Here is an 8,539-nt window from a genome sequence, read left to right on the forward strand (position 1 = left end):
TTTGGATTATTATTTTTATTGCTTCTAATCAGGAATTGTTACATAGGGCTTAAAGAAACAAAAAATAGGATGCAAGAACCCTTCTGCAACGTGGAGGATGATGAGTGTTCCTTGAAGGTAATGGCATCGAGATGACCTTGCAAAGATGCTTTTGTGTTTGGCTTTGGAGACTTGCAGGAGGAAACCATGGGACCTGGACCGTGCAACCAACAAGCAGGAGGGGATACTCAATGCTCTTGTTGTCCCAAGCCCCTTGGCCATGCCTCCTGTGTGACAAAAGAAGAAAAAAGCCTGGAGAACAGCACCGAGCTGAGACAGCTACTTATGCAAGAGCTGGCAGTGGGGCCGGCCGCGCCGAAAGGCAACGGGTGCCAGCGGGGCGCGAGTGGCTCTGCGTCCTCCTGTTTGCTCAGCAGCTTTCGTGTGGCGGGGGAGCGGGGCGAGGGCACGAGATTCCTGCACACTGAACTCCTCTGTTCCTCTCGGCAGGGTAAACAGGACAAAAAACAAAGCCCCAAGCCAGCGCCCGCCTCCGAGGTAGCCTCCTGCCAGCCACCGTGGGGTGTGCGGAGGTGATGGGGCCACTTTCAGCCTCTCTGGGGTGATTTTTGGATGCTGTTTTCCTGGGTAGGTGAGTGTTGTACCTGGTGAGGAACGAGCAGGACGAATGGGGCAAAGCACCCCAGCAAGTATGGATGGATGGGGATCAACAGCCCAGCCCTGCATCCTTGGTGAGCTGAGGATGGGTGTTCCTATGGTGAGCCCAGGCTGGGGGCTGTGCAAATGCTGATCAGATCGAGTGTTCCCTGTGAGGGTTATTGGTGTCCCAGCAGTGCTGAGCCCTACCATAGTTACCACGAGGTGCAGGGAGCGAGGAGAGGTGAGCACCGCTCTTCTCTGCAATGAGCTCTGTACCATTTTACTCAGAAAGCTGTTCTTCTTTAGTTGCAGTTTCCTTCTGGAGCAATATCCAAGCTCTCTTGTCCCTGTCAGTGACAGAGGGTGATGGGGCTGACCTCAGCCCTTTCCCAACGTGGTATTAGCTAATCCAGCTCCCCAGGGACGCAGCTGTGGTGCTGGTCCCATGCCAGCCCCAGTTCATACCAGCTCTCCTGCATTTCCACAGAACTGTGACTGCAGCACTGCAGCCTTGTGCGGGGCAAGGCGAGAAGGCAGGAAGTTTGAAGCACTAGAGAGTTTTCTTTCAAATGGGATTTGCCTCAAAGAAGCCTGTATCTGGCTTGATGCAGCTTGGTTTGCTGTAGGGCTGCCACAAAGCTGCTGGGAAATGTTAAAGCAGCATGGTGGGAAGGTTGTTTTGATGCTGCACATCTGTCCTGTGTTGTCTGTCCTGGTTGTCCATGGAGCCATATGAGAGCTGGGGTGCACAGAGGGCTCTGGCTGCACTGACTTGGAGTAGGGGAGGGATATGGGGGGCAGAAGAGTGGCATGCGTGAGCAGCAGTGGGTGCTGAACTCCTCGGTACCCATTGGGATCTCAGCAGGAGCAGTCAAGTCTTCGGGCCGCTACCCACCCCTCTCAGCCTGGGGTTTGGTGAGAGCCAGCTTTCTCGTGAGATTCCCACCCTGGGCTTGATGGGTTGGAAATACTGCAAGAGCAGCCCTTTTTTTGTTGTTGTTTTTTTCCTCCTGATGTTTGTCTCTTTCCACTTCCGTCCCTGGCCAAGTCAAGCGATGCCAAGGCACAAGAGGCAGGCACACCCTGCAGGGTTTGGAGGGGGGTGGAGGGGGGGGGAGCAAGTGCCCTTAACCCACAGGAAAAGGGAAACAGAAGGGAAAACCCATAGCTGGCACCAAGGAGGCTTAATCCATGGTCTGTTCTGTCCAGACACGGGGAGTGACACGGTGACCACGAGGATGCAAAGCCCCAGGGATGTGTCTATGTGTCTTGGCACCGTATGGGACAACACCAGGGGTCATGGCACAGACCCCCCCCTCCCCTTCCCATTCACCCCACTTTGAGCTGCAATATGGTCACAAGCTGCATTAGCAGGAAGGGATCAAGCACTCAAAAGCAGCGCAGGATCAAAGCTTTCTAAACACTCAGGGCATTTGGCTTGGGAGGTTTTGTTCCATCTATTTATAGCGGTGGGGCCAAGCGAGTTCAGAGTTGGAGGCAAACTTTTCCGAAGCTGGGGGACGTTTGGAGCGGGAGAGGGAAAGGGAACTTGGCCAGGCCCATCTTCAACATGCATTGACTCCTTCCCTTAGGTATGTGTTGCTCTCCATGACACACTAACAACAAGCCTGCATAGCAGAGCCTAGCTGAGGCTGCAAAGACTGAAAGCAAAAATGTGAATTGGCTGGGAACGGGAACATGAAGTAGAGAGTTTCCAAACAGCAAAGCCATAGCGTTTGAAAGTGAAAATTGTTTCCTTACCAACATGTTTTCACCCTTGGGTCAACATCCTTCAATTACAAGTATGCTCGTGTTGTTTTCCAGGTGAAAGCTGGTGGGGATTCCAGGGCAAAAAAAAGGCTAAGGGCATCCTGAAACAAATGCTGTGCTTATAAATGGAGAGGAGGGATCTTCTCATCTACAAGAAGAAATTTTTGTGGTGTAACTGAAGAACATGTTGGTTTTCTGTGCTACTCCCTGTAGGCAAAATCAGGTTTTAACTGCAAGCAAGCAAACCAAAGAGCAAACAGGTGAGATTGTGCAACATCCAAACTGTCGCCTTTACAGGGCACACAGGCAATAGCTGGGGTTTTCCTGCATCTGCCAAGTGAATGGTGATAGCGGTGTTTAATATTGAGTAATCCTTCAGGGAGTGCTGCATGAACTATGATGGTTTTAGAGAGAGAATTCTGTGACCTGGGAGATGGGAGCGACAGTAGTGATACAAAGCTCATTGATACAGAACACAGGGTCTTTGAGCTAGAGAGCAATAGCATATGTTAAAGTAGGACTTTGATGTCTGGAGGTGGCAGAGAAGAGTCACCACCTGAATGCTGTCATTCAAAAGGCAGATGCACAGTTAGAATATCAGTTATTAAGGTTGGAAAGGGCCACTAAAATCAAGTCCAACTGCCAGCCCATCACCACCATGGCTTTCAGTGCCGCATCTATGTATTTCTTGGGGATTCTCATGGCAGTGTCTCTCCGCTGACATTAAAACCTCCAGGTCAGGACCCACCAAGATGTCTGCTGGAACAGAGGGTGCAGCTCTAACCATCCTTATTCCAGAAAATGTCAGCTGGGGGCAAGCACGTTGCAAATGAAGGTGAAGGAGGCATGAAGACTGGAGGTGATTGTCCCTCAGTTTTCCAGCTTGGCAGCGGCAGGCGCTGAGCTCAGTTTCCACCCCTGCCAGGCAGAAGAAAATGTTCTTCTCCTTTTTGCCTCCTAATGATGATGACAGTGCTCCTCTTGCATTGTGTGTGTCCTTAATGCTGAAAGACCCTTCTTGTGCTTGGTGCTAGTGTTCCCAGCCCTTGGCTTGGGCAGGGTATGCCAGCCAACTGGACAACCATTCGTTCCTCCGAGAGCCTGTCTGTTCTGCAATTAAGAGACAAAATGCCCACCACTGTGGCTGGAAAAAGGTTTTAATTAAAATCCTTTGGTGTTGGCCTTGACTGGACTGTAGAGTGAACAGGAGGAGGGCAGGAGACCAAGGTCATGTCTTGGGTCACATCAGCAGAGCATCCATTCCTGAGCTGGGGCTGAGCACAAGGCAGGGCCTGGTTTTTAATTGCTTTTTTTTTCTTCCTATTTTCCCTTGGGTGACCTGTCCGAGGGATGGTCACAAGCAGATAGGATACTGCCAACCCAAAGTTGGGACAGGTCCACAGGTCCTTTGTGTCTTAATGAGGAACCATGAATAGGAGTTCACATCACACACAAATGAAAACACCTCACCATTATCCCTAATGAGTGTCACTCTTAAAATGCTTTTGTCATGGGCTTTGCTTGGCTTGTAGAGGCGCCTGGAGCCCTGTCTCCTAGACTGCTGTCACCTTCCCTATCTCCCATGGCCAGCAGGAAGGTGACATGGTAGACCTGTAGTATGTGTGGTTCCCCACCTCTGCTGTATCTACAGATGCTACAGTTTGCTCCCCTGGGGAAAGCCAAGGAAATTCATGGAAGCATCACCAAATAAGCCCAGGAAGCAGGAAGGGTCTCCATGTCATCCTGCTTGCTTACGTGATAGCCAGCGCTCTGGACCTTTTTCTGTTCCCTCTGCTCAGGCCAGAGCGATGGATTTTCTGGTTTGCATGCCAATGAGTAAGAAAGATTAATCATATTATCACTAAGGTTGGAAGGGACTACTAAGATCATCTAGTCCAACTCCAACCCATCCCCATCATGCCCTCTAAGCTACGTCCCTTGTGCAGGATGGAGTGGCCATTGTGGCATGGGAAGGGGTTTTACTTTTCATCTGGTCTCTGGTCTAGAGAAATCAATGATCTTTTACAAGTTTAAAAACAAAAATATATCTCTTTCTGTTGCTGTTTAAATGCTTCTCTCTTGCCTTAGGTTGTGATTTTGTGCTGCACATTCTGAGCACCACAGGAGATCCTCAGCCCATGCTGGTGAAGGAGATGGCATCAAGGTAAACTGAGAGCTTGGTGGATGGATTTGGGATGGATTGCTACATGGCACAGCACGAGCCCATCTCTCAGAGCCAGGACCATTCCCTGTCAATGGCAAAATCCATTGACATTGTGGTGTGCAGGAGACAAGCGGGGGCATCCCGTGTGGGCATCAAGGCAGATCCCTCCGCAAGCCCTTTTTGGATCAACATTTTAGGACGGTGACAGGGGGGCTTTTTTACTGTTCCCTTAGAAAAATGCCCTTTTGGATGCCAAAATAGAGCAGACAAAGGTGCTGGTCACATTTTCCCCCTCCCTTTCAACCCCCTTTCTGCACGGTGACATTTCCCATTTCCAAAGCCTGCTCTTGATTTCTTATTCCTTCCTTTTCCCCTCCTATTTCCCCTCCCTCCCTTCCTCTGAGCCCCCTGGGACCGGGCCCCTGCCCGGGGAGCCCTGGCCGTGTGCCGATGGCAGCTCCTGGCACAATGGGCACATTCAGCCAGGCACCGCGCAGCGAGGAACAAACCGGGCGAGAGTATGGGACCCCCCCTGACCCCCCATTGCCTCCCCCAAATAGCAGTGCAAAAAACAAAGGGGCTGAGGCCGTGTCCCAGTGCTCCGGCGGAGGCGAACTGGAATCCAGCATCACAAAACCAGCCCTGTGCATGCTCCATTCACGACGCAGGCGCGCGGGTGTCCTGCTCCCCCCTCCCTGCCTCCATCCCCCCAAAATCTCCAAATCTGCCCGGTAACACCGAAGCAGGCTCCCTTTCCCAGCCTTCGGCCAATCTGCGCGCTGCCAAGGCGGCGGTGCAGGGAACGGCATGTTTTCCTTCTCCCTTTCTTCCTCCCGAGCCGCTTGTTTTTCTTCGGGGATGGAGGGGAGGTGCTGGGTTGAGCTCATGGGCTGCCCCCGCTTTAGCACACGTGTCCTTTCCCCATTAAAAAAAAAAAAAAAAGAAAAAAGATAATAATAAAAAAGGTTCAAAGGAAGCCTTGTTTTTCACTGCAGGCAGATAAGAGATTTTTTGGGGGGTGGGATAAAGGAGGGGAGGAGAGCAAGGAAAGCAGGCTTTCATCCTCCCCACATCCAACCAGATGTATTCTTGCCCATTCCTCATTGCTTTTCTCCCCCTCCTGTCGGCTTTGCTGTTTTTCCTCCTCTCCAGCTCCTAGCTCACAGCAGCTGCTGTGCTTGCGGGAGGCTGGGCGGCTGTAAATCACTGCAGGATGGTTTATGGTGGCTGCCAGCTCTGCTCCAGCCCGCTGCCCTTCCAGACTGCCTGGGAACAGCCGGTGTTAGTGCGGGGAGAGAGGCTCCAGCCCATCCCCACGCTCCCACCACAGCCCACCCCTGTGTCTTTCTGCAGGTCCCTCAGACGCAGCTGTCGATTGCAGGGTGCCAAATAGTAATGAAACACGGTTGGGGCTTGCTTGTAGATGGGCTTGCCACGGAGAATGTTGGTGGCCAAAGTGTGAGATGTGCATGGAGCACTGAGGTGCTGGGGTAGTGAGCATTAGATTACAATCCCAGAGCCTGTGTCTGCTATAAGGGCAGGGTGTTTGGCTCTGGAACCCTCTACCCTCGTGGGATAACTTCTTGCCGCCTGCTTGCATGCACAGCTTTTATCTTGATGAAGCGATGTCTGATGGGAGCAGGATGCCAGCTTGCACACCGCCATAGGAGCTCTGTATTCAGCTGCAGGGATGCATCCTGCCAAAGCCTGGGTTATCCATTGGGTGAAGGAAACTGCAGGGAAGGAGCTGTTTGTGCAGGGCTGTGCCAAGCTTTGGGAGACGGCTGCAAGAGCCTGCTGAGGGCACGATGTCCCTGTGTGCGCTGCTGTGCTCCACCCAGGGAGAGGCAGCACCCAGGCTGCTTGCATAAACTGTTTGTGCAGGGTGAGGAGAGCCATGGCCCAGGGCATTGAGCAGCTCGCTGCGCTGGGTCCTTAGTTCCTGGAGCCTTTTGCTCCTGTAACCACCTTCTCTCTGTTTCTCATCCCCTTTCCTTGAGCCTACTGTTATATCAGGACACGTAGAAGCTCCAGAGCACACGTGGTGAGTGGATAACCAGTCCAACCCATCACTTCCCAGCTCTGCACACCCCCAGCATGGATCCAGAAGGAGACACAGTCTTGAGATTGACTTGAACATAGGTGGAATAAAGATACATGCAGCAAGGTCACTGCTCCAGCTGCCCATAGGTGCAGTTGCTGGATACCACAGGGCTGGCTGTGGTGTTAATAGGGAAAACCTCAGCACTCAGGCTTCACTGGGAAATAATATAAAGGCATGGAGTATGGGGTATTTTATAGGATGGTGTAGAAACACGGAATCTTTAAAGTTGGAAAGACCACTAAGATACCTAGTTCCACCATCAGCTCTTCCCCACCATGCCCACTAACTATGACCCTCAGTGCCAGATCTCCATGGTTCTTGAGCACCTCCAGTGACAACATAGGATATAGGCACAGTCTACAACTAGCTGTAGGAAACATCATGCAAACCAGCAGTTCAAGAGCTGAACTGCATACAGGATGTGGCTGCAGTGTGAGGAAATGTGTTGGTTTAGCACAAGTCTAAAGTAAAGAAGAGATTGAGCTCAGCCCAGAGGACACCCAGAGCAACAGAAGTGACCTTCCCACTGCTTTGCAGACCTCAGAGAGATTTCCCTGGCAGAGTGACTCAGTTTTCTTTGCAGCAAAGATAATCTCCCTCCTCTCCCCTCCGCCCCCCCCCCTCTCCCCGAATACTCTGGCTTTCTGGCTTTGCACCAAATAGCAAAGTCAATATGAAATATACTCTCATTTGCTGAGCCTCCTCTTCCCAGCCATCCTCCAGCAAAGAGGAGTGATGAAGCATCTGCTTTTCTACCCACAGCCCCGTTCCAGGGCTGGGTCTTTGTTTTTCTTCAGAGGTGGTGCCAGGAGCTTGGAAACCCTTTCAAACCCACAGTGTAGAGTGAGGAGCAGCACTGCTAGGATGAAGAAACTCACACATTCATCTGCTGCAACTTTCTTGCACCAGCTCTTCATTTCCATCCCATGGAGAGGACCACAGGTGACCCACAGGATGGCCCTGGGACCAGATGGTGGACATGGGTGAATGGACACACCTTCCACACCCGGAGTTCAAATACCATTTCTAGATGCCAAAGTGCAAAGAGGTGAGAATGCTGGCATGGGGCTGTGCATGCAAACACATATATTGCCACTTTGGGGCTGCCTTCCATTTAAAATTTACAGTGTGGATTCTTCCAGCAGCACTTCCAGGATCCTGTGCTTCTTTCCAGGGCTGCAGAGATGGCTCTGGCAAATGGCAGTGTCTCCACAGCCCTTATGCTGCTGTGAGTGGGGTGAGGCTTCCCCCTGAGCAGCTGCTTCTCCCCACCACCCGCATCCCTGCGTACTGTGCTATCCAAAGGCTCCTTCCAAATGACATTTCCTGCAGTAGTAAAAAAGGGAAAACACGGTTTGTGTTGCAGCCAAGGATTGTCTGTGCTCTACAGCTCTACGCTGTGCATGCAGTTGGGTATGGCAAAGCCCTCGAGTCCCATTCATCCCAGGCACCCTCTGCACCCAGATCTCTTGCACACATGCCAGCCTGCTCCAAGCCTCGTGGACACATGTCCACTCTCACACTCCCAAGAGAAGCCCTCAAGATGCCAAAGATTCAGACCTCCTTTGTTCCCTTCTTGTGCCGTCTGATTGCAAATCCTGCGCTGCAGCACTGGGGCTCTGCCCATGTGGGACCTGACTCTGTGCACAACGAGATGAAGAACAAATTTCCTTTGAACCTTGCTAGGACCCAGACTGTAACAGTTTTGATTATGTTTATATGGCAGCAGCATCAAACTGCATCTCTAGGGCAGCAGAACTGTAGAGCAGCTCCTCAGTGAAGGGCAGTGATTTGGCACTGCTTACAGAAAACCCAAATTGTGTCGGATAGGCGTGTGCTGAACTGGGGATAACTGCTGATCT

At 51.7% G+C, this 8,539-nt stretch overlaps 1 protein-coding gene and 1 long non-coding RNA gene across 2 annotated transcripts in view; one reads left to right on the top strand and one right to left on the bottom strand.

Annotated features, from left to right (window-relative positions):
* Nucleotides 1-8,539, top strand: part of LOC104912344 (uncharacterized) — a 45,481-nt gene that overhangs the window by 20,180 nt on the left and 16,762 nt on the right. Inside the window, exons 10-12 of the transcript XR_014885311.1 lie at nucleotides 2,464-2,669; nucleotides 4,498-4,573; nucleotides 7,587-7,725. The gene's annotated coding sequence lies outside the window, so the exon portion shown is untranslated. The remainder of the gene's footprint in view (nucleotides 1-2,463; nucleotides 2,670-4,497; nucleotides 4,574-7,586; nucleotides 7,726-8,539) is intronic.
* Nucleotides 1-8,539, bottom strand: part of LOC146543689 (uncharacterized) — a 9,420-nt gene continuing 881 nt past the window's right edge. Inside the window, exons 2-3 of the long non-coding RNA XR_014885312.1 lie at nucleotides 2,401-8,003; nucleotides 1-266 (exon numbers count right to left, since the gene is read on the bottom strand). This is a non-coding gene — a long non-coding RNA (uncharacterized LOC146543689). The remainder of the gene's footprint in view (nucleotides 267-2,400; nucleotides 8,004-8,539) is intronic.

Source organism: Meleagris gallopavo, chromosome 10 (genome assembly GCF_905368555.1).
Source record: "Meleagris gallopavo chromosome 10, MGAL_WU_HG_1.1, whole genome shotgun sequence".
Lineage (NCBI taxonomy): Eukaryota > Metazoa > Chordata > Aves > Galliformes > Phasianidae > Meleagris > Meleagris gallopavo.